We start from the raw sequence: 27,246 nt of genomic DNA, 5'->3' as shown, positions 1-27,246 counted from the left end.
TCTATAGTCTAGTTCATAGTCTAGTCTATAGTCTAGTCTATAGTCAAGTCTATAGTCTAGTCTATAGTCTAGTCTATAGTATAGTCTATAGTCTAGTCTATAGTCTAGTCTATAGTCTAGTCTATAGTCTAGTCTATAGTATAATCTATAGTCTAGTCTATAGTATAATCTATAGTCTAGTCTATAGTCTAGTCTATAGTCTAGTCTATAGTCTAGTCTATAGTCTAGTCTATAGTCTAGTCTATAGTCTAGTCTATAGTATAATCTATAGTCTAGTCTATAGTCTAGTCTATAGTCTAGTCTATAGTATAATCTATAGTCTATTCTGTAGTCTAGTCTATAGTCTAGTCTATAGTCTAGTCCATAGTCTAATCTACAGTCTAGTCTATAGTCTAGTCTATAGTCTAGTCTATAGTCTAGTCTATAGTCTAGTCTATAGTCTAGTCTATAGTCTAGTCTATAGTCTAATATGTGGTCTAGTCTATAGTCTGCTCTAGAGTCTAGCGGGAAATGGTGTTTATTAATTATTTGAAAAAAGGCGGTTTATGTAATTTACCAACTTAAATGCATTTTAACATAATTAAAATGTCGGCGTAAATGCACAAAAAAAAATAATAATGACACATCAGCAACATTTTAAAATGACGCTTTAATAAACTCACCTAATAAGTTATACAAAATAATTAAATTATATCATTTTTCATAAAAGTTCCTAGAATATTACCTGTAAAGAAATAAAGAGAAAAAGGTATAAATTAATATAATTTATAAAAAACTGTAACGTGTTTTAAATATTGACAATCAGGGAGTTGCTCTCCTGTTTACTCTACTGCTTATACGTTTAGTTTTACTCTAATGCTTTATCGTTTATTTAGCGGCTGTTTATAATAAATATAGATTAATGGTCGTTGCTTTGAGGAAAACACCAAAATATTTTCAAAAAAATATAATAAATTAATTATTTGTTTACTTTAGCCGCTATTTAATTAATTTTTAATTAGTGCTAAATAGAATTTGGTTATTTGTTGGTTTTTGTGTGTGTGTCTAAGTGTATGCTTTATTATTTCACACACAATGTGCTTACCGCACGTGCAATTTAAATTAAATTATTTTCTTTACTAAAGGGATTAAAAAAAAAAAAAAAGTTTTACTAATAAAAATTTTATAGAATGTAAGAGGGAATTGTCAAGGGAAGGTTAAATGAAATCCAATGATTAGGTGTTTTTTATTGGCTGGAGCCTAGAAGATTGTAGACAAAGTTTAATTACATCTCTAGGTTATTTTAAACTTTTGGGAAAAGTTTTTTTTAAGGTAGAAAAGTACTTAAAACAATAAATTGCTAAGGTTGCCAGACATAATGAGATTTTAATTGCTTTAGATTAGACTAAAGCCAATACTGTTCTATCTTATAGTATATTCTATAGCTCAGACTATTTTATAGTCCAGAATATAATCTATTATAAAGTCCAGATTATGGCCTATTCCATAGTCCAGACTATAGTCTATTCTATAGTCCAGACTATAGTATATTCTATAGTCCAGACTTTAGACTATTCTATAGTCCAGACTATAGACTATTCTATAGTCCAGACTATAGACTCTTCTATAGTCCACACTATAATCTATTATAAAGACCACATTGTAGTATATTCTATAGTCCAGACTATAGCCTATTCTATAGTCCAGGCTATAGACTATTCTATAGTCCAGACTATTGTCTATTCTATAGTCCAGACTATAGTCTATTCTATAGTCCAGACTATAGTCTATTCTATAGTCCAGACTATAGGCTATTCTATAGTCCAGACTATAGACTTTCTATAGTCCAGACTATAGACTATTCCATAGGCCAGACTATAGACTCTTCTATAGTCCAGACTATAGACTCTTCTATAGTCCAGACTATAGACTCTTCTATAGTCCAGACTATAGACTATTCTATAGTCCAGACAATAGACTATTCTATAGTCCAGACTATAGTCTATTCAATAGTCCAGACTATAGTCTATTCTATAATCCAGACTGTAGACTATTCTATAGTCCAGACTATAGTCTATTCTATAGTCCGGACTTTAGACTATTTTATAGTCCAGACTATATACTATTCTATAGTCCAGACTATAGACTCTTCTATAGTCCAGATTATGACTATTCTATAGTCCAGACTATAGACTATTCTATAGTCCGGACTATAGTCTATTCTATAGTCCAGACTGTAGACTATTCTATAGTCCAGACTATAGCCTATTCTATAGTCCAGATTATAGCCTATTCTATATTCCAGGCTATAGACTATTCTATAATCCAGACTATAGACTATTCTATAGTCCAGAATATAGTCTATTCTATAGTCCAAACTATAGTCTATTCTATAGTCCAAACTATAGTCTATTCTATAGTCCAGACTATAGTCTATTCTATAGTCCAGACTATAGTTTATTCTATAGTCCAGACTATAGTCTATTCTATAGTCCAGACTATAGTCTATTCTATAGTCCAGACTATAGTCTATTCTATAGTCCAGACTATAGTCTATTCTATAGTCCAGACTACAGTCTATTCTATAGTCCAGACTATAGTCTATTCTATAGTCCAGACTATAGACTCTTCCATAGTTCAGACTATGACTATTCTATAGTCCAGACTATAGACTATTCTTTAGTCCACATTGTAGTATATTCCATAATCCAGACTATAGCCAATTCTATAGTCCAGATTATAGCCTATTCTATAGTCCAGGCTATAGACTATTCTATAATCCAGACTATAGTCTATTCTATAGTCCAGACTATAGGCTATTCTATAGTTCAGACTATAGGCTATTCTATAGTCCAGACTATAATATATTCTATAGTCCAGACTATAGTCTATTCTATAGTCCAGACTATAGTCTATTCTATAGTCCAGACTATAGTCTATTCTATAGTCAAAACTATAGTTTACTCTATAATTCCGACTATAGTTTATTATACAGTCCAGACTGTAGTCTATTCTATAGTCCAGACTGTAGTCTATTCTATAGTCCAGACTATAGTCTATTCTATATTACAGACTACAATTTATTCTATACTATAGAATTATTAAACTTTTAATTATTTAAAAAATTCCCTAATTTTTTTCTCAAGGTGTTAAACTTTTCTTTGCACATTTCTCATTTAATTAATGTTATTTGCAGCACCTGTACCTGATAATAGTTTTTTTGTACTCTTTTTTTTAATTTAAGTAATTTGTTCATGTTTTTATCAGCTCTACAACCAGAAAAGACCTTCATTATATTCAGTTTTTCTTGATATTTGTTTTATTTATTTTATGTATACAGAAAAAAAAACGTAAAATTAATATCTTATCTTTAAAAAAAATTCTTTTAAAATTATAAAAAAGAAATATAATAAAAATTTTCTTTTTAAATTCATATAACTGAGGATGACATTGTACATATTCTTTGCTTTTATGTATAAATTAAATTTGTTTATGATCTTGAAAAAATATGTTATGTATAATTTTTGTTTTGGGGGGCATATATGTATATAAGTAAAGGAAATATTTTTTAAAATTATTTTTAGCCGAATATTTTTTTAATGTTAATTTGACTAATGGCAATATACTCATTTATCATTGAAATTATTTTCTTAAAAGAAAAGAAAAAAAAATCCCATGATTAATAAAATACATTTTAGAGAGATTTTCAAGGATCAGTCATGACTATAATCTGTACTGTAGTCTAGAACAAAGTCCAGACCAGTCTATACTATAATCTACTCTATACTCTAGTCAATACTCCAGTCTATAGTCTAACCTATAGTCTGGACTAAAGGTAGCCTATAGTCTGGACTATAGTTTTGTCTATATTCTATACTATAGTCTACTCCATAGTCAGGACTATAGTCTGGACTATAGTCTAGTCTATTGTGTGGACTATAGTCTGGACTATAGTCTAGTCTATAGTTTGGACTATAGTCTAGTCTATAGTTTGGACTATAGTCTAGTCTATAGTTTGGACTATAGTCTAGTCTATAGTCTGGACTATAGTCTAGTCTATAGTCTGGACTATAGTCTAGTCTATAGTCTAGCCTATAGTCTGGACTATACTCTAGTCTATATTCTGGATTATAGTCTAGTCTATAGTCTGAAATACAGTCTAGCCTATAGTCTAGCCTATAGTCTGGACTATAGTGTTGTCTGCAGTCTAGTCTAGTCTATAGTCTAGTCTAGTCTATAGTCTAGTCTATAGTCTAGTCTATAGTCTAGTCTATGGTCTAGTCTATAGTCTAGTCTATAGTCTAGCCTATAGTCTGGACTATAGTGTTGTCTGCAGCCTAGTCTATAGTCTAGTCTAGTCTATAGTCTAGTCTAGTCTATAGTCTAGTCTATGGTCTAGTCTATAGTCTAGTCTATAGTCTAGTCTATAGTATAGTCTATAGTCTAGTCTATAGTCTAGTCTATAGTCTGGACTATATTATAGTTTGGACTATAGTCTAGTATATAGTCTAGTCTATAGTCTAGTCTATAGTCTAGTCTATAGTCTAGTCTATAGTCTAGTTTATAGTCTAGTCTATAGTCTAGTCTATAGTCTAGTCTATAGTCTAGTCTATAGTCTAGTCTATAGTCTAGTCTATAGTCTAGTCTATAGTCTAGTCTATAGTCTAGTCTATAGTCTAGCCTATAGTCTAGTCTATAGTCTAGCCTATAGTCTAGTCTATAGTCTAGCCTATAGTCTAGTCTATAGTCTAGTCTATAGTCTAGTCTATAGTCTAGTCTATAGTCTAGTCTATAGTCTAGTCTATAGTCTAGTCTATAGTCTAGTCTATAGTCTAGTCTATAGTCTAGTCTATAGTCTAGTCTATAGTCTAGTCTATAGTCTAGTCTATAGTCTAGTCTATAGTCTAGTCTATAGTCTAGTCTATAGTCTAGTCTATAGTCTAGTCTATAGTCTAGTCTATAGTCTAGTCTATAGTCTAGTCTATCGTCTAGTCTATAGTCTAGTCTATAGTCTAGTCTATAGTCTAGTCTATAGTCTAGTCTATAGTCTAGTCTATAGTCTAGTCTATAGTCTAGTCTATAGTCTAGTCTATAGTCTAGTCTATAGTCTAGTCTATAGTCTAGTCTATAGTCTAGTCTATAGTCTAGTCTATAGTCTAGTCTATGGTCTAGTCTATGGTCTAGTCTATAGTCTAGTCTATAGTCTAGTCTATAGTCTAGTCTATAGCCTAGTCTATAGTCTAGTCTATAGTCTACTATATAGTCTAGTCTATAGTCTAGTCTATAGTCTAGTCAATAATCTAGTCTAGTAGACTAGACTACTATAGTCTACTAGACTATGTATATAGTCTAATCTATATTATAGTCTATAGTCTAGTCCAACGGTTCCCAAACGGGGGTCCGCGGACCCCTAGTGGTCCGTAGTAAAATCCTAGGGGGTCCGCGACGACGAACGAAAAAAACCATGAATAAACAATATTCTGCTTTTATATGTATGTACAATATATCCAATTTTTGTGCAATAATCCCAAATTTTTTGGTGACTTTTTGAATTTTATTTTTTCGGTTGTTTATCAGGAAGAAGCTAGGCCCTACAAATTTATTGTATAACTTTTATAAAGTAAAGTACTGCGTGATTTGTAATTTTTATTTCCTGTATATGTACTGAAATAATGGTTTTTATTTCAGACAAATAATACTCTGCCTTACAATTAAATTAGGGATACTGGTATTCCGGAGTATGAAGTTCAATTCAAATACAAGCTTATTACAGATTTAAGTTTATCAAATTGTAAGCAAAAGTGTTCTCGTTTGAAAGGACAACAATTATATATTTCCAAAACAGAGGTGACTCTTTATGCATCTCTTTATAAATATTACAATCCGACGTGATACACAGATTTTAACTTGATTTTGTCGACCAATACATATTATTAAATTAACATCAGAAAATCCATAGCGTTTCGCGTAAATATGTAGCCAAAAACCATGAAGTAAAATAATTCGTTGGTATTTTAAAATTCAAATTTAAGTTCCAAATTCACACTACTTTAACAAAGAGTTCAAATCATATATTATGCGGATAACGCATTCCGCAACAACATAGAAGAAGTCCAACTTTCTTATATTATTTTCCCGAAAACTTAGCTCACTTACTCAGTTCACCCTTTGCAATCGCAACAAATTTTTGAAAGCACATGTGACAATATTTGATAAAGAAACTACCTTGAAGAAAAATGAACATGAAAGATCTCACGATCATAAAATTAAACATCATGTTAACATATCAACAAAGAAGTCATTCTATCTTCAAAACATGCAATTGAAAACCTATCTGAAATAATATATATTCTCAATGTACGGGAAAAAAAATATGTATGGGGGTCCGCGAAATTAAATAAGCTCTTCAAGGGGTCCGCGAAGTAAAAATCAGTGGGAACCGCTGGTCTAGTCTATAGTCTAGTTTATAGTTTTGTCTATAGTGTAGTCTTAATCCCTTAATCCTCTCTTGCTCCTCTTTTTGCCATTATTTAGCTCACATCCAGTAAGTAATATCCTTTTCTTATTACAACATTTTAAACTAAATAGATAAAAGAAACTAAAATAAAATATTTACTTTTTCTATTAAATATAACCAAGGTGTAGTTTCCTCTTGATGATGATTTGATTTATTTGCCTCTAAATGACTTTAAGTGTTGAGAAAAAAAGAAGAAAAGAAAAATGAGCATAAAAAAGAAGAAAATTTAAACAGAGGAGAAGAGAAGGAAGTAGAAAAAACAACTTGCCATGTAATGATAATAGAAAAAAATTAAATTATGCGTTACTAATGGACTTTACTTAAGGAAAAAAGACAAAGCATACATATAAATTTCTTACTCTAACCAAACCAAACGGAAATGATAATTTTCCATGGAATCGAAAGAAAAATGTAAAAGAAAATTGTTAAAGGTTAAAAGAAAAATTGGGTTTTTATTAAGAAATCAGTGGGATAAAAGCTGATTTATGCATTTAGGAGGAGGAGAGCTGAAGCACCTGCTGTGAAAAAGGGGGAGGGGTTAACACTTTTTTGATTTACAAACATGACAAATGTTTACTTTACCTAGATTTTTATTTAATAGGTTTTGGATTTTTTTCTATTTTGCTATCAATTTGTACTTAAACTATTTTCTCGGGCCTTAAAGTATGCTGTGAATAAAAGTTTTAAATAATGCCTAATAGTATACTTCATGCTTGTCGAAAAAGAAAATAACACTGTACTCGTAAGACAAATTGACATTTGTATTATAAAACTTTATATAGAGAGAAAGCAAGGTATTTAGAAAATTACCCTACTTTAGGCAAAATATTGATAAGAAAATGCGTTAAAGAAACGATAAGATTATTTGCAATTATGACAAATTTTAGATAATGAGTAAGTAATAAGGGGAATGACCTTATAATGACATATATTGAGTAAAATTACTTTTTTAATTGTTTTTTTATTTGACAACCAAAATCAATCAATCACTTTAGGTTAAAGTTATGCTCATTTAAGACTGGGGCAAATTAAACATTATATTCTTAGTCGACCATAATCGTTTTCTTTTAAATATTCATTCATATATTTAGTTTTTTTTTCTATTTCTAGCCCCTACTAATGGTTTTAAATAGTACTTAAAAATACATTTACGTTTTGTGGCTTGTTGACGTTACGTCAAAATATGTCAACTGTCAAAATGTTGCAGAAAAACAACAAGAACAAAAAAATATATTTTTATACATATTTTTCAACCACACACACAACTACTACTACGTCTTATAACATTAACTACTTTGGAAGTTTCGGAATTAAAAAAAAAAAACAAAACGGTTTTGCTCATGAAATCGTTTAAGAATATGAAAAAATTGTTCTGTCAGTTTGTCATGTAGGGGGAAAAATAATATTAGGATATTCCAGCAACTTTTTGCTTTTCTAGTCTTCAAATGTTTATTTGATAAATCTACTTTAAGTTTTTTGCAATAAGTTGTTAAATTTTCTTAAAAAAGAAGAAATTGTAAGAAAAATCTATAAAAGAGGGTTTTAGTTCAGTTCTCGATCAGTTCTCGATCAGTTCTAGTTCAGTTCTAGTTCAGTTCTAGTTCAGTTCTAGTTCAGTTCTAGTTCAGTTCTAGTTCAGTTCTAGTTCAGTTCTAGTTCAGTTCTAGTTCAGTTCTAGTTCAGTTCTAGTTCAGTTCTAGTTCAGTTCTAGTTCAGTTCTAGTTCAGTTCTAGTTCAGTTCTAGTTCAGTTCTAGTTCAGTTCTAGTTCTGTTCTAGTTCTGTTCTAGTTCTGTTCTAGTTCTGTTCTAGTTCTGTTCTAGTTCTGTTCTAGTTCTGTTCTAGTTCTGTTCTAGTTCTGTTCTAGTTCTAGTTCTGTTCTAGTTCTGTTCTAGTTCTGTTCTAGTTCTGTTCTAGTTCTGTTCTAGAACAGTTCTAGTTCAGTTTTAGTTCAGTTCTAGTTCAATTCTAGTTCAATTCTAGTTCAGTTCTAGTTCAGTTCTCGATCAGTTCTAGTTCAGTTCTAGTTCAGTTAAAGTTCAGTTCTAGTTCAGTTCTTGTTCAGTTCTAGTTCAGTTCTAGTTCAGTTCTAGTTTAGTTCTAGTTCAGTTCTAGTTCAGTTCTAGTAGTCTAGTTCAGTTCTAGTTCAGTTCTAGTTCAGTTCTAGTTCAGTTCTAGTTCAGTTCTAGTTCAGTTCTAGTTCAGTTCTAGTTCAGTTCTAGTTCAGTTCTAGTTCAGTTCTAGTTCAGTTCTAGTTCAGTTCTAGTTCAGTTCTAGTTCAGTTCTAGTTCAGTTCTAGTTCAGTTCTAGTTCAGTTCTAGTTCAGTTCTAGTTCAGTTCTAGTTCAGTTCTAGTTCAGTTCTAGTTCAGTTCTAGTTCAGTTCTAGTTCAGTTCTAGTTCAGTTCTAGTTCAGTTCTAGTTCAGTTCTAGTTCAGTTCTAGTTCAGTTCTAGTTCAGTTCTAGTTCAGTTCTAGTTCAGTTCTAGTTCAGTTCTAGTTCAGTTCTAGTTCAGTTCTAGTTCAGTTCTAGTTCAGTTCTAGTTCAGTTCAGTCAGTTCAGTTCTAGTTCTTCTAGTTCAGTTCTACTTCTGTTCTAGTTCTGGTCTAGTTCTGTTCTAGTACTGTTCTAGTTCTGTTCTGTTCTAGTTCTGTTCTAGTTCTGTTCTAGTTCTGTTCTAGTTCTGTTCTAGTTCTGTTCTAGTTCTGTTCTAGTTCTGTTCTAGTTCTGTTCTAGTTCTGTTCTAGTTCTGTTCTAGTTCTGTTCTAGTTCTGTTCTAGTTCTGTTCTAGTTCTGTTCTAGTTCTGTTCTAGTTCTGTTCTAGTTCTGTTCTAGTTCTGTTCTAGTTCTGTTCTAGTTCTGTTCTTGTTCTGTTCTAGTTCTGTTCTTGTTCTGTTCTAGTTCTGTTCTAGTTCTGTTCTAGTTCTGTTCTAGTTCTGTTCTAGTTCTGTTCTAGTTCTGTTCTAGTTCTGTTCTAGTTCTGTTCTAGTTCTGTTCTAGTTCTGTTCTAGTTCTGTTCTAGTTCTGTTCTAGTTCTGTTCTAGTTCCGTTCTAGTTCTGTTCTAGTTCTGTTCTAGTTCTGTTCTAGTTCTGTTCTAGTTCTGTTCTAGTTCTGTTCTAGTTCTGTTCTAGTTCTGTTCTAGTTCTGTTCTGGTTCTAGTTCTGTTCTAGTTCTGTTCTAGTTCTGTTCTAGTTCTGTTCTAGTTCTGTTCTAGTTCTGTTCTAGTTCTGTTCTAGTTCTGTTCTAGTTCTGTTCTAGTTCTGTTCTAGTTCTGTTCTAGTTCTGTTCTAGTTCTGTTCTAGTTCTGTTCTAGTTCTGTTCTAGTTCTGTTCTAGTTCTGTTCTAGTTTTGTTCTAGTTCTGTTCTAGTTCTGTTCTAGTTCTGTTCTAGTTCTGTTCTAGTTCTGTTCTAGTTCTGTTTTAGTTCTGTTCTAGTTCAGTTCTAGTTCAGTTCTAGTTCAGTTCTAGTTCAGTTCTAGTTCTGTTCTAGTTCAGTTCTAGTTCAGTTCTAGTTCAGTTCTAGTTCAGTTCTAGTTCAGTTCTAGTTCAGTTCTAGTTCAGTTTCTAGTTCAGTTCTAGTTCAGTTCTAGTTCAGTTCTAGTTCAGTTCTAGTTCAGTTCTAGTTCAGTTCTAGTTCAGTTCTAGTTCAGTTCTAGTTCAGTTCTAGTTCAGTTCTAGTTTCAGTTTCTAGTTCAGTTCTAGTTCAGTTCTAGTTCAGTTCTAGTTCTAGTTCTAGTTCTAGTTCTAGTTCTGTTCTAGTTCAGTTTCTGTTCTAGTTCTGTTCTGTTCTAGATTCAGTTCTGTTCTAGTTCATGTTTGTTCTAGTTTCTATTCTAGTTCATTCTGTTCTAGTTCTGATCTAGTTTTGTTCTAGTTCTGTTCTAGTTCTGTTCTAGTTCTGTTCTAGTTCTGTTCTAGTTCTGTTCTAGTTCTGTTCTAGTTCTGTTCTAAGTTCTGTTCTAGTTCTGTTCTAGTTCTGTTCTAGTTCTGTTCTAGTTCTGTTTCTAGTTCTGTTCTAGTTCTGTTCTAGTTCTGTTCTAGTTCTGTTCCTAGTTCTGTTCTAGTTCTGTTCTAGTTTCTAGTTCAGTTCTAGTTCAGTTCTAGTCAGTTCTAGTTCAGTTCTAGTTCAGTTCTAGTTCAGTTCTAGTCAGTTCTAGTTCAGTTCTAGTTCAGTTCTATTCAGTTCTAGTTCAGTCTAGTTCAGTTCTAGTTCAGTTCTAGTTCAGTTCTAATTCAGTTCTAGTTCAGTTCTAGTTCAGTTCTAGTTCAGTTCTAGTTCAGTTCTAGTTCAGTTCTAGTTCAGTTCTAGTTCAGTTCTAGTTCAGTTCTAGTTCAGTTCTAGTTCAGTTCTAGTTCAGTTCTAGTGCAGTTCTAGTTAGTTCTAGTTCAGTTCTATTTCAGTTCTAGTTCAGTTCTAGTTCAGTTCTAGTTCAGTTCTAGTTCAGTTCTAGTTCAGTTCTAGTTCAGTTCTAAGTTCAGTTCTAGTTCAGTTCTAGTTCAGTTCTAGTTCAGTTCTAGTTCAGTTCTAGTTCAGTTCTAGTTCAGTTCTAGTTCAGTTCTAGTTAAGTTCAGTTTCAGTTAGTTCAGTTCTAGTTCAGTTCTTAGTTCAGTATAGTTCAGTTAGTGCAGTTCTAGTTAGTTCTAGTTCAGTTCTAGTTCAGTTCTAGTTCAGTTCTAGTTCAGTTCTAGTTCAGTTCTAGTTCAGTTCTAGTTCGGTTCTAGTTCAGTTCTCTTCTCGTTCAGTTTTTCTACAAAAGTTATAACAAGCACTTAATATGAAAGAAATTAAAATATCATATACGTTCACATTAAAAAAAAAACTTAAGCTACAGCATTATAATTAACCCTTTCGAGCAATAACATAAATAAACAAAAAAACATATGTAAAGGTTAAGAAGTTGAGAGACTGCAGTGTAAGAAGCATAGTTTTAAGAAGGCGCAAACAATTTTATAAATAGAAAAATATAACTAGTACTTATGTCACGTCTTCAAGCAAAAAAAAGTGTTTGAAATGAGTATGTTAGTAGAAGCACTCCTGACAAAGTGGAAAAGAGCGGAAAATTAAACTTAATTTATTTAATTTTTGCAGTTCTATCGAAATGATTTAGCTTCACTTAATTGTGCATAAATTCAATATTTCTGGACCGATTTTACTAAATTATATCTCATTTCATTTGTAACATATCTAACTTCCTTGAAATAAAAATGTTATTTTGGATGTTAATATTTTACTTATTTTAATTATTTTTATATTCATTCTGAAATGTATGTATCAAAATAATCTCTTTAAACAAAAGTCTTTAGATCTAAAGACTTGAATTATAATTCTATAAAATCTATTTGTATGAAAATGTCTAAAAATCTTTCTTTTTACACAAATTTCATTATTGTGTGTAATTTTTTACTCTCTTTCTTGGCATTGGTCCTGCTTTTCATTCGTTGTCTTTATTTATTATTTGTGTTTTATTGAGCTTATATAACTAATATTTGGTTTTGTTTTGAAATAACATAAAGAAATCTTTATTGATGGCCGCCCTGATAAATCATGACAAAAAAGATGGTATATTAAACAAATAATGTAAGAAATAAAACGTTAAATGAAGCCTTAAAGTATGCTTTATAAATGTATTAGTTAAATAGCCTTAGCAAATGCTTAATATTTTGAAAAAGAATAATGAATGAAAAGTTTAAAATCTTTAAAACATTAGAACTGAACTAGAACTGAACTATAACTGAACTAGAAATGAACTAGAACTGAACTAGAACTGAACTAGAACTGAACTAGAACTGAACAAAAACTGAACTAGAACTGAACTAGAACTGAACTAGAACTGAACTAGAACTGAACTAGAACTGAACTAAAACTGAACTAGAACTGAACTAGAACTGAACTAGAACTGAACTAGAACTGAACTAGAACTGAACTAGAACTGAACTGAACTAGCACTGAACTAGAACTGAACTAGAACTGAACTAGAACTGAACTAGAACTGAACTAGAACTGAACTAGAACTGAACTAGAACTGAACTAGAACTGAACTAGAACTGAACTAGAACTGAACTAGAACTGAACTAGAACTGAACTAGAACTGAACTAGAACTGAACTAGAACTGAACTAGAACTGAACTAGAACTGAACTAGAACTAGAACTGAACTAGAACTGAACTAGAACTGAACTAGAACTGAACTAGAACTGAACTAGAACTGAACTAGAACTGAACTAGAACTGAACTAGAACTGAACTAGAACTGAACTAGAACTGAACTAGAACTGAACTAGAACTGAACTAGAACTGAACTAGAACAAACTAGAACTGAACTAGAACTGAACTAGAACTGAACTAGAACTGACTAGAACTGAACTAGAACTGAACTAGAACTAGAACTGAACTAGAACTGAACTAGAACTGAACTAGAACTGAACTAGAACTGAACTAGAACTGAACTAGAACTGAACTAGAACTGAACTAGAACTGAACTAGAACTGAACTAGAACTGAACTAGAACTGAACTAGAACTGAACTAGAACTGAACTAGAACTGAACTAGAACTGAACTAGAACTGAACTAGAACTGAACTAGAACTGAACTGAAATGAACTGAACTGAACTGAAACTGAACTGAACTAGAACTGAACTAGAACTGAACTAGAACTGAACTAGAACTGAACTAGAACTGAACTAGAACTGAACTAGAACTGAACTAGAACTGAACTAGAACTGAACTAGAACTGAACTAGAACTGAACTAGAACTGAACTAGAACTGAACTAGAACTGAACTAGAACTGAACTAGAACTGAACTAGAACTGAACTAGAACTGAACTAGAACTGAACTAGAACTGAACTAGAACAAGAACTGAACTAGAACTGAACTAGAACTGAACTAGAACTGAACTAGAACTGAACTAGAACTGAACTAGAACTGAACTAGAACTGAACTAGAACTGAACTAGAACTGAACTAGAACTGAACTAGAACTGAACTAGAACTGAACTAAACTGAACTAAAACTGAACTGAACTGAACTGAACTGAACTAGAACTGAACTAGAACTGAACTAGAACTGAACTAGAACTGAACTGAACTAGCACTGAACTAAAACTGAACTAGAACTGAACTAGAACTGAACTAGAACTGAACTAGAACTGAACTAGAACTGAACTAGAACTGAACTAGAACTGAACTAGAACTGAACTAGAACTGAACTAGAACTGAACTAGAACTGAACTAGAACTGAACTAGAACTGAACTAGAACTGAACTAGAACTGAACTAGAACTGAACTAGAACTGAACTAGAACTGAACTAGAACTGAACTAGAACTAGAACTGAACTAGAACTGAACTAGAACTGAACTAGAACTGAACTAGAACTAGAACTGAACTAGAACTGAACTAGAACTGAACTAGAACTGAACTAGAACTGAACTAGAACTGAACTAGAACTGAACTAGAACTGAACTAGAACTGAACTAGAACTGAACTAGAACTGAACTAGAACAGAACTAGAACTGAACTAGAACTGAACTAGAACTGAACTAGAACTGAACTGAACTGAACTAGAACCTGAACTAGAACTAGAACTGAACTAGAACTGAACTAGAACTGAACTAGAACTGAACTAGAACTGAACTAGAACTGAACTAGAACTGAACTAGAACTGAACTAGAACTGAACTAGAACTGAACTAGAACTGAACTAGAACTGAACTAGAACTGAACTAGAACTGAACTAGAACTGAACTAGAACTGAACTAGAACTGAACTAGAACTGAACTAAACTGAACTAGAACTGAACTAGAACTGAACTAGAACTGAACTAGAACTGAACTAGAACTGAACTAGAACTGAACTAGAACTGAACTAGAACTGAACTAGAACTGAACTAGAACTGAACTAGAACTGAACTAGAACTGAACTAGAACTGAACTAGAACTGAACTAGAACTGAACTAGAACTGAACTAGAACTGAACTAGAAACTGAACTAGAACTGAACTAGAACTGAACTAGAAATGAACTAGAACTGAACTAGAACTGAACTAGAACTGAACTAGAACTGAACTAGAACTGAACTAGAACTGAACTAGAACTGAACTAGAACTGAACTAGAACTGAACTAGAAACTGAACTAGAACTGAACTAGAACTGAACTAGAACTGAACTAGAAATGAACTAGAACTGAACTAGAACTGAACTAGAACTGAACTAGAGCTGAACTAGAACTGAACTAGAACTGAAATAAAACTGAACCAGAATAGAACTAGTCTATAGAATAGTCTATAGTCTAGTCTATAGTCTAGTCTATAGTCTAGTCTATAGTCTCTTCTAGTAGTCTAGTCGTCATAGTCTCGTCTATAGTCTAGTCTATAGTCTAGTCTATAGTCTAGTATATCTAGGTTAGTCTATAGTCTATTCTATAGTTAGTCTATAGTCTAGTCTAGTCTATAGTCTAGTCTAGTCTAGTTATAGTCTAGTCTATAGTCTAGTCTATAGTGTAGTATATAGTATAGTCTATAGTCTAGTCTATAGTCTAGTCTATAGTCTATTCTATAGTTAGTCTATAGTCTATTCTATAGTCTAGTCTATAGTCTAGTCTATAGTCTAGTCTATAGTCTAGTCTATAGTCTAGTCTATAGTCTAGTCTATAGTCTAGTCTATAGTCTAGTCTATAGTCTAGTCTATAGTCTAGTCTATAGTCTAGTCTATAGTCTATAGTCTAGTCTATAGTAGTCTAGTCTAGTCTATAGTCTAGTCTATAGTCTAGTCTATAGTCTAGTCTATAGTCTAGTCTCTAGTCTAGTCTTAGTCTAGTCTATAGTTAGTCTATAGTCTAGTCTATAGTCTAGTCTATAGTCTAGTCTATAGTCTAGTCTATAGTCTAGTCTATAGTCTAGTCTATAGTCTAGTCTATAGTCTAGTATAGTCTAGTCTATAGTCTAGTCTATAGTTAGTCTATAGTCTAGTCTATAGTCTAGTCTATAGTCTAGTCTATAGTCTAGTCTATAGTCTAGTCTATAGTCTAGTCTATAGTCTATTCTATAGTCTAGTCTATAGTCTATTCTATAGTCTAGTCTATAGTCTAGTCTATAGTCTAGTCTATAGACTAGACTATAGTCTAGTCTAGTCTATAGTCTAGTCTATAGTCTAGTCTATAGTCTAGTCTATAGTCTAGTCTATAGTCTATCTATAGTCTAGTCTATAGTCTAGTATATGGTCTAGTCTATAGTCTAGTCTCTAGTCTCGTCTATAGTCTAGTCTATAGTCTAGTCTATAGTCTAGTCTATAGTCTAGTCTATAGTCTAGTCTATAGTCTAGTCTATAGTCTAGTTATAGTCTAGTCTATAGTCTAGTCTATAGTCTAGTCTATAGTCTAGTCTATAGTCTAGTCTATAGTCTAGTCTATAGTCTAGTCTATAGTCTAGTCTATAGTCTAGTCTATAGTCTAGTCTATAGTCTAGTCTATAGTCTAGTCTATAGTCTAGTCTATAGTCTAGTCTATAGTCTAGTCTATAGACTAGAACTTAATTGTCATAAAATTAGTAAACAAGGAAAGAAAAATAATATTTTTTCAATTTCTTGTAAAATAATATTTTAGTTTTGTTACCAGCAAATCTTAGCCCTGGTTAACAATATTATCGTCAACATACAAATTTATACAATTGAACGTGTATGTCAAAAACACAAGTTAAAACGCGCATTTTTTATGCGAAAAACTACTGCTGCAGTTGACACTTGAGCATTATTTCTTCTTCTTTTACACATTTTGCTGCAAGAAATAACAGCAAAATAATAAAAAAAAAAACAAACATTAAATTTTTTCATCAACAGTGTGATGATGACTGGTGGGTGTGCCTTCTGTTATATGACTGTTGTTGTTATTTTTTTATTACAGAATTCTTCTCGCTGTTTATAAATAATGCGAAAAAAGGCGTTGTTTATAATAGTGTTTAAGGCAAACTAAAGTAAAAAACTAATAATAATTATCTTTATACATAATATGTAAAACAAATTATTCATGTGTAATAGTTTAAAAATTGTTATATTTAGTTTAATTTCGCAAGATATTGCAAAATTTTTGTAAAATATTCCAAGAAGAGATAATTGTGAAATGTTTTCAAAGAGAACAAATAGATGAGATAAAATATTAACATTTAGAAAATTTTAGTTTAACACCTTTGACCTTTGACCGCGACAAACTACTTCCACCCACTGTGCCCATCGCTCTCAGACAACTTGAAATCCAGCAAACAAAAGAAATTAAATCAATGTTATTACAATTACCACAATTGTGTTATGTTTTCTTCATTTCTTTCCCCTCCACTTCAACATGTTCAGTTTTGTTTTGCTTTGTTTTCCATCATGTTAAGTCTTAAATCTTCAAAATTGTAACTTACATATGACAAGTTGAAAAAAACCCAGTTACAATTTCTGCTGACTTTTCACATGTCTGCCATAACTTCATGGTAGTCACCATCTTTATAATAAAAATCATCATCGTCATCAGGTTTAAACATCATTGTCAACATTATTAGCAACAACAGCAATATGTAGCCGTAGTTGTAGCAGCAACCACAATATGTTGTAAAGTCAACCAGACAATGATGACACATTTTATTGCAATAATCATATATAGTGTGATTTTATTTGTGGGATTTTTTATAAAAAAAAAACTTTTATTATAACTGACAGTTCTGTTATAAGAGTGGTAAGACAAATGGTTACACATTACAAACGGTGCAAATATAAACAGGGGGCTTCATTATTCAGACATTTTTTTAGTGAACTAGAACTGAATTAAAATTAACCAGGAAAGGAACATAAACTGAAGTAGCATTGAAACTGAACTAGAAGTGAACTAGTTAAAACTGAACTAGAACAGAACTAGAACAGAACTATAATAGAACTAGAACAGAACTATAATAGAACTAGAACAGAACTAGAACAGAACTAGAACAGAACTAGAAAAGAACTAGAACAGAACTAGAAAAGAAGTAGAAAAGAACTAGAACAGAACTAGAACAGAACTAGAACAGAACTAGAAAAGAACTAGAAAAGAACTAGAACAGAACAGAACTAGAACAGAACTAGAAACAGAACTAGAACAGAACTAGAACAGAACTAGAACAGAACTAGAACAGAACTAGAACAGAACTAGAACAGAACTAGAACAGAACTAGAACAGAACTGGAACAGAACTAGAAACAGAACTAGAACAGAACTAGAACAGAACTAGAACAGAACTAGAACAGAACTAGAACAGAACTAGAACAGAACTAGAACAGAACTAGAACAGAACTAGAACAGACTAGAACAGAACTAGAACAGAACTAGAACAGAACTAGAACAGAACTAGAACAGAACTAGAACAGAACTAGAACAGAACTAGAACAGAACTAGAACAGAACTAGAATAGAACTAGAACAGAACTAGAACAGAACTAGAACAGAACTAGACAGACCTAGAACAGAAACTAGAACAGAACTAGAACAGAACTAGAACAGAACTAGAACAGAACTAGAACAGAACTAGAACAGAACTAGAACAGAACTAGAACAGAACTAGAACAGAACTAGAACAGAACTAGAACAGAACTAGAACAGAACTAGAACAGACTAGAACAGAACTAGAACAGAACTAGAACAGAACTAGAACAGAACTAGAACAGAACTAGAACAGAACTAGAACAGAACTAGAACAGAACTAAACAGAACTAGAACAAACTAGAACAGAACTAGAACAAACTAGAACAGAACTAGAACACAACTAGAACAGAACTAGAACAGAACTAGAACAGAACTAGAACAGAACTAGAACAGAATTAGAAGAACTAGAACAGAACTAGAACAGAACTAGAACAGAACTAGAAACAGAACTAGAACAGAACTAGAACAGAACTAGAACAGAACTAGAACAGAACTAGAACAGAACTAGAACAGAACTAGAACAGAACTAGCACAGAACTAGCACAGAACTAGAACAGAACTAGAACAGAACTATAACAGAACTAGAACAGAACTAGAACAGAACTAGACAGAACTAGAACAGAACTAGAACAGAACTAGAACAGAACAGAACAGAACAAACTAGAACAGAACTAGAACTGAACTAGAACAGAACTAGAACAGAACTAGAACAGAACTAGAACAGAACTAGAACAGAACTAGAACAGAACTAGAACAGAACTAGAACAGAACTAGAACAGAACCTAGAACAGAACTAGAACAGAACTAGAACAGAACTAGAACATAACCTAGAACAGAACTAGAACGTAGAAACTAGAACAGAACTAGAACAGAACTAGAACAGAATAGTAGAACAGAACTAGAACAGAACTAGAACAGAACTAGAACAGAAACTAGACACAGAACTAGAACAGAACTAGAACAGAAACTGACAGAACTGAACAGAACTAGCACAGAACTAGAACAGACTAGAACAGAACTAGAAAAAGAACTAGAAAAGAACTAGAAACAGAACTAGAACAGAACTAGAACAGAACTAGAACAGAACTAGAACAGAACTAGACAGAACTAGAACAGAACTAGAACAGAACTAGAAACAGAACTAGAACAGAACTAGAAAGAACTAGAACAGAACTAGAACAGAACTAGACAGAACTAGAACAGAAACTAGAACTAGAACAGAACTAGAACAGAACTAGAACAGAACTAGAACAGAACTAGACAGAACTAGAACAGAACTAGAACAGAACTAGAACAGAACTAGAACAGAACTAGAACAGAACTAGAACAGAACTAGAACAGAACTAGAACAGAACTAGAACAGAACTAGAATAGAACTAGAACAGAACTAGAACAGAACTAGAACAGAACTAAAACAGAACTAGAACAGAACTAGAACAGAACTAAAACAGAACTAGAACAGAACTAGAACAGAACTAGAACAGAACTAGAACAGAACTAGAACAGAACTAGAACATCTAGTTTAGTCTGTAGTGCTGACTACAATCCAGACTACTGTCAGTCCAAGTGCAGTTTATAGACTAGACTGTGTTCAACCTATAAGCTTTACAATACTCTTTTTTTCACACCCTGTTTTCGTTCGAATTTTTTTTTTGACTTTCACACAAAATATTTTGAAATGCTCTGACTGAACATTTTGTCAAATACATTTGACACTAAACAATAATAATAAATTACTATAGAAAATGATGAACAGGTATAGAAGAAAGAAAACGTAACGTAAGACATTGTATGACAATGATTAAAACTTTATTTTAAAGGAGGACAAAAGCCTTAAAATATGCTTCAACAAACACAAATTTGTAAGGTGTGTCATTGGATAACAGATGACTTAAGGTAGACAACAAATTAATTGATTGACATAGCAGGAAATTAAGAAGTTGAAATGAAATTTGAAATATTTATTAAATACTTTTGCTAATAACAGAGTTGTGGGGGAAGAGAGAGATACATAACAATTAGAAAAACGCCTTAAAATAGGCTACACTTTCTTCAAAAACTTATGCAAATAGAAACTTACCGAAAATTTTGCAATTTATGTAGACTATTTCATATAAAAAATTACCTGTAAAGAAAAAAAGAAAATAAAATTATTAATATAAATTTTAAGAAATAATAAATGTAACTGCAACTTAAGTAAATAATTAATATGATACAAATTGTTTAAAATATATATTTTTAATTTCTTAAAATATCTCTCCGTTGAACGGTGCTTTTATAATTATTTAACCTTCACTTTTGAGTAATTAATTTTTTATTTGCTTTTTTGTTACTTCTAAATTTTAATCCATATCTTTTTTATACCTTTCAATAAACCTGTAGGAGCATAAAACCTTTTAAATATTATACCCTCCACCACCATCAGTGGTGATAGAGGGTATATATAACTTTGTCATTCCGTGTGTAACACCAAGAAATATTCATCTGAGACCCAACAAAGTATATATATTCTGGGTCCTTATCAAATTCTGAGTCGATTTAGCTATGTCCGTCTGTCCGTCTGTCTGTGTAAAACACGCTCACGATAAAACGAAACAATAGAGCTTAACCAAATTCACCCAAAATGTTCTTCATTTTCCTAAGTTGTTTGGTATTGCAAATGGGCAAAATCGGTTCACACCGGGAAAAGTTATGAATCAAAATTTAAAACAACCTCGGAAAAAATAAGCATTTTTTACACATTCTGATGTATTTTTCTCGAAAACTATGCAAGATAATTTCATGGAAATCACCATACATTCGTTTCTGCACAAGATCTTGATCCCTGCTGAAAATTGCCAGAATCGGTCCACAATTTCATATACCTCCCATACAAAAGTACATATTCCCGGAAAATGGGTTTTTTGTTAATAACTTCCGCCACAATGTCGATATCTTCACAAAATTTTACAAATTAAAATCTTATGTCAATGGAATTCTTTCAGAGGAAAAATTTTATGGATCGGTCCATAATTAGACATAGCTCCCATACAAGGTCCCCTCCCGAAAATCACTTAAACGCGCATAACTCATTACTAAATTAAGATATCCAAATAAAATTTGGTATAAGTATTGCCCATATGCATAGAAATATTACTGTGAAATTTTTTTCCGATCGGTCCATAATTGGTCATAGCTCCCATACAAGGTCCCCTCCCGAAAATCACTTAAACGCGCATAACTCATTACTAAATTAAGATATCCAAATAAAATTTGGTATAAGTATTGCCCATATGCATAGAAATATTACTGTGAAATTTTTTTCCGATCGGTCCATAATTGGTCATAGCTCCCATACAAGGTCCCCTCCCGAAAATCACTTAAACGCGCATAACTCAGTACTAAATTAAGATATCCATATAAAATTGGTATAAGTATTGCCCATATGCATAGAAATATCACTGTGAAATTTTTTTCCGATCGGTCCATAATTGGTCATAGCTCCCATACAAGGTCCCCTCCCGAAAATCACTTAAACGCGCTTAACTCATAACTAAATTAATTTATCCATATAAAATTTGGTATAAGTATTGACCATATGCATAGAAATATTACTGTGAAATTTTTTTCCGATCGGTCCATAATTGGTCATAGCTCCCATACAAGGTCCCCTCCCGAAAATCACTTAAACGCGCATAACTCATTACTAAATTAAGATATCAATATAAAATTTGGCACAAGTATTACTCATATGCACAGAAATATTACTGTGAACATTTTTTTCGATCGCCCTAAGCATATCTTAGGGCGCTATAAAAATTTAAATGAAAGTGGCGTTTCTAATGTTCAATAAATCTTGGAATTGTAGTAGATTTAAGCTGTTTAAATCTTGGGATTTTTCTATTTAAGACATGAGAAAACTTATTTCTACAAATATTTTATTAATTAGAAATGTATTAATACAAAAGTTGCTGGTGGAGGGTACTTAAGATTCGGCTCAGCCGAATATAGCACTCTAACTTGTTTTTATTATACAATAAAAATTAAATATTTATAACGGAAGATAAAGCAAAATTACACCAGGCAACAGAAATAATTAATCTTCTAGTTAAAGAAATTGATCTATAAACTGAACTATGGTATGTAATATAGTCTAGTCAATAGTCTAGTCTATAGTCTAGTCTATAGTCTAGTCAATAGTCTAGTCTATAGTCTAGTCTATAGTCTAGTCTATAGTCTAGTCTATAGTCTAGTCTATAGTCTAGTCTATAGTCTAGTCTATAGTCTAGTCTATAGTCTAGTCTATAGTCTAGTCTATAGTCTAGTCTATAGTCTAGTCTATAGTCTAGTCTATAGTCTAGTCTATAGTCTAGTCTATAGTCTAGTCTATAGTCTAGTCTATAGTCTAGTCTATAGTCTAGTCTATAGTCTAGTCTATAGTCTAGTCTATAGTCTAGTCTATAGTCTAGTCTATAGTCTAGTCTATAGTCTAGTCTATAGTCTAGTCTATAGTCTAGTCTATAGTCTAGTCTATAGTCTAGTCTATAGTCTAGTCAATAGTCTAGTCTATAGTCTAGTCTATAGTCTAGTCTAATAGTCTAGTCTATAGTCTAGTCTATAGTCTAGTCTATAGTCTAGTCTAGTCTAGTCTATAGTCTAGTCTATAGTCTAGTCTATAGTCTAGTCTATAGTCTAGTCTATAGTCTAGTCTATAGTCTAGTCTAGTCTATATAGTCTAGTCTATAGTCTAGTCTATAGTCTAGTCTATAGTCTAGTCTATAGTCTAGTCTATAGTCTAGTCTATAGTCTAGTCTAGTCTATAGTCTATAGTCTAGTCTATAGTCTAGTCTATAGTCTAGTCTATAGTCTAGTCTATAGTCTAGTCTAGAGTCTAGTCTATAGTCTAGTCTATAGTCTAGTCTATAGTATAGTCTATAGTCTAGTCTATAGTATAGTCTATAGTCTAGTCTATAGTCTAGTCTATAGTCTAGTCTATAGTCTAGTCTATTGTCTAGTCTATAGTCTAGTCTGTAATCGAGTCTATGTTGTTGTCTATAGTGTAGTCTATAGTCTAGTCTATAGTCTAGTCAATAGTGTAGTCTCTAGTGTAGTCTCTAGTGTAGTCTCTAGTGTAGTCTATGGTGTAGTCTATAGTGTAGTCTATAGTCTAGTCTATAGTCTAGTCTATAGTCTAGTCTATAGTCTAGTCTATAGTCTAGTCTATAGTCTAGTCTATAGTGTAGTCTATAGTCTTGTCTATAGTCTTGTTCAATGTAACTTAGGGCTGTAGTCCATTCTATAGTCTAGTCTATAGTCTATTCTATAGTATAGTCTATAGTCTAGACTATAGTCTAGTCTATAGTCTAGACTATAGTCTAGTCTATAGTCTAGTCTATAGTCTAGTCTATAGTCTAGTCTATAGTCTAGTATACAGTCTAGTCTATAGTGTAGTTTATGGTCCAGTCTATAGTCTAGTCTATAGTCTGGCCTACAGTCTATAGGCTATACTCAGGCCCCCTTTATAAAGATATTAATACTATAATTTACCTTTATATAAGTATCTAACGTCACTAATTTGTGACGATTATTTTTATATAAATGTGTTTTAATAACATGTGCTTCAATATTGGCTAATGTTTTAAATACAGAAATCCAGTTAATTAAACTGACCGCATAATATCCAGCGTTAAACACCCCAAGGAAATACATACATTTAATGTATGAATATGTAAAATCTAAGTGACGTTAGTACCTAAATGAAACTTTCCAAACAACTGAACTGAAATTAATTTAAAAACTTAATACTCGTAATAATATGACTATTTTTAGTCAAATTAATTTATGCAAATATTGGTGTTTTTTTTTTCTAGATTTGTTAAACTGTAACGTATAACAAATAAACCCATATATAAAAATGTTATTGTTAGTGAGCTGTGTTGTAAACTTGACCTTCACCTTTATGGGGATTTCTAACAATTTTGTTTATTTGTTTTGGAAATAAATGTAAAATAAACAACAAATAAAAAATGTATTTATTTGATGTAAAAATAGTTAATGGAAGGTTAGAGAAATGTGTTTTTATGTTTTATTAAACAGGTAGTTTTTCATTACTACAATTGGGGTTTTACTATCTATACTTACATACAGGCTAGACAATAGTCTAGACTATAGATTATACTATAGACCAGACTAGAGACTAGACTATAGACTAAACCATAGGCCAGACTAGAGACTGAACTATAGACTAGACTATAAACTAGACTATAGACTAGCCTATAGACTAGACTAGACTATAGACTAGACTATAGACTAGACTATAGACTAGACTATAGACTAGACTATAGACTAGACTATAGACTAGACTATAGACTAGACTATAGACTAGACTATAGACTAGACTATAGACTAGACTATAGACTAGACTATAGACTAGACTATAGACTAGACTATAGACTAGACTATAGACTAGACTATAGACTAGACTATAGACTAGACTATAGACTAGACTATAGACTAGACTATAGACTAGACTATAGACTAGACTGTAGACGAGACTATAGACTAGACTATAGACTAGACTATAGACTAGACTATAGACTAGACTATAGACTAGACTATAGACTAGACTATAGACTAGACTATAGACTAGACTAGACTAGACTATAGACTACTATAGACTAGACTATAGACTAGACTATAGACTAGACTATAGACTAGACTATAGACTAGACTATAGACTAGACTATAGACTAGACTATAGACTAGACTATAGACTAGACTATAGACTAGACTACAGACTATACTATAGACTACTATAGACTAGACTATAGACTAGACTATAGACTAGACTATAGACTAGACTATAGACTAGACTATAGACTAGACTATAGACTAGACTATAGACTAGACTATAGACTAGACTATAGACTAGACTATAGACTAGACTATAGACTAGACTATAGACTAGACTATAGACTAGACTATAGACTAGACTATAGACTAGACTATAGACTAGACTATAGACTAGACTATAGACTAGACTATAGACTAGACTATAGACTAGACTATAGACTAGACTATAGACTAGACTATAGACTAGACTATAGACTAGACTATAGACTAGACTATAGACTAGACTATAGACTAGACTATAGACTAGACTATAGACTAGACTATAGACTAGACTATAGACTAGACGTATGACTAGACTATAGACTAGACATAGACTAGACTATAGACTAGACTATAGCCTAGACTATAGACTAGACTATAGACTAGGACTATGACTAGACTAGACTGACTATAGACTAGACTATAGGACTAGACTATAGGACTAGGACTATAGACTAGACTATAGACTAGACTATAGAATAGACTATAGACTAGACTAGAGACTAGAACTATAGACTAGCCTATCCAGACATAGACTATATGACTAGACTATAGGACAGGACTATGACTAGACTATAGACTAGCTATAGACTAGACTATAGACCTAGACTATAGGACTAGACTATAGACTAGACTTACTAGGACTAGACTGACTAGACTGGACTAATAGACTGGACTATAGACTGACTAGAGACTCGACTATAGACTAGACTATAGACCTAGGACTATAGACTAGACTATAGACTAGACTATAGACTAGACTATAGACTAGGACTAGAGACTAGGACTATAGACTGAGACTATAGACTAGGACTATAGGACTAGGACTATAGACTAGACGATAGGACTAGACTATAGACTAGACCATATAGCCTAGACTATAGACTAGACTAATAAGACTAGACTATAGACTAGACTATAGACTAGACTATAGACTAGACTATAGACTAGACTATAGACTAGACTATAGACTAGACTATAGACTAGACTATAGACTAGACTATAGACTAGACTATAGACTAGACTATAGACTAGACTATAGACTAGACTATAGACTAGACTATAGAAGACTAGACTATAGACTAGACTATAGACTAGACTATAGACTAGACTATAGACTAGACTATAGACTAGACTATAGACTGGACTATAGACTGGACTATAGACTGGACTATAGACTAGACTATAGACTAGACTATAGACTAGACTATAGTCCAGTCTATAGTCCAGTCTATAGTCCAGTCTATAGTCTAGTCTATAGTCTAGTCTATAGACTAGACTATAGACTAGACTATAGACTAGACTATAGACTAGACTATAGACTAGACTATAGACTAGACTATAGACTAGACTATAGACTAGACTATAGACTAGACTATAGACTAGACTATAGACTAGACTATAGACTAGACTATAGACTATAGACTAGACTAGACTATAGACTAGACTATAGACTAGACTATAGACTAGACTATAGACTAGACTATAGACTAGACTATAGACTAGACTATAGACTAGACTATAGACTAGACTATAGACTAGACTATAGACTAGACTATAGACTAGACTATAGACTAGACTATAGACTAGACTATAGACTAGACTATAGACTAGACTATAGACTAGACTATAGACTAGACTATAGACTAGACTATAGACTAGACTATAGACTAGACTATAGACTAGACTACAGACTAGACTATAGACTAGACTATAAACTAGACTAGACTATAGACTAGACTATAGACTAGACTATAGACTAGACTATAGACTAGACTATAGACTAGACTATAGACTAGACTATAGACTAGACTATAGACTAGACTATAGACTAGACTATAGACTAGACTATAGACTAGACTATAGACTACTATAGACTAGACTATAGACTACTATAGACTAGACTATAGACTAGACTATAGACTAGACTATAGACTAGACTATAGACTAGACTATAGACTAGACTAGACTAGACTATAGACTAGACTATAGACTAGACTATAGACTAGACTATAGACTAGACTATAGACCAAAATGAAATGGCCAAACAGGCAATAAACGGAAAAGGCAAAAACAGAAAATACTGTGCTGTCATAACGCTTGATATCAAGAATGCATTTAATTCAGCGGGTTGGAAGCACATACTGTCCGCTTTAAGACGCAAAAACGTTCCAGAGTATCTTATTAAAATAATTAAAGATTACTTCTCCAATAGATCTCTATTGGTAGAAACAGACGATGGCATAAAAAAATATAACATCACATCAGGTGTTCCCCAAGGATCCGTACTAGGACCCTTGTTGTGGAATATCATGTATAATGGTATATTTGAATTAAATCTACCAGAAGAAGCGACTGTAGTCGGATTCGCAGATGACATAGCTCTACTAATCCAGGCAAGATTCATAAATGAAGTGCAACTGTATGCGAACGAAGCTATTAGTACGATAAGAAAATGGTTAAC

The 27,246-nt window shown here is 32.4% G+C and overlaps 1 long non-coding RNA gene across 2 annotated transcripts in view; it reads right to left on the bottom strand.

Annotated features, from left to right (window-relative positions):
- Positions 1–486: 486 nt before the first annotated feature.
- LOC119611627 overlaps positions 487–27,246 on the bottom strand; it is a 90,564-nt gene continuing 63,804 nt past the window's right edge. The window contains exon 3 of one of the 2 annotated variants that reach the window (XR_005232088.1): positions 487–724. This is a non-coding gene — a long non-coding RNA (uncharacterized LOC119611627). Of the gene's footprint in view, positions 725–19,511; positions 20,038–27,246 lie in introns of those variants that run through there. The other variant, XR_005232086.1, reaches the window with a different exon arrangement.

This window comes from Lucilia sericata, unplaced genomic scaffold (genome assembly GCF_015586225.1).
Source record: "Lucilia sericata isolate MDLA Ls3-8-SP2 unplaced genomic scaffold, ASM1558622v1 Contig001497F_arrow, whole genome shotgun sequence".
NCBI lineage: Eukaryota > Metazoa > Arthropoda > Insecta > Diptera > Calliphoridae > Lucilia > Lucilia sericata.
This window is presented reverse-complemented; position numbering and strand designations above follow the sequence as displayed.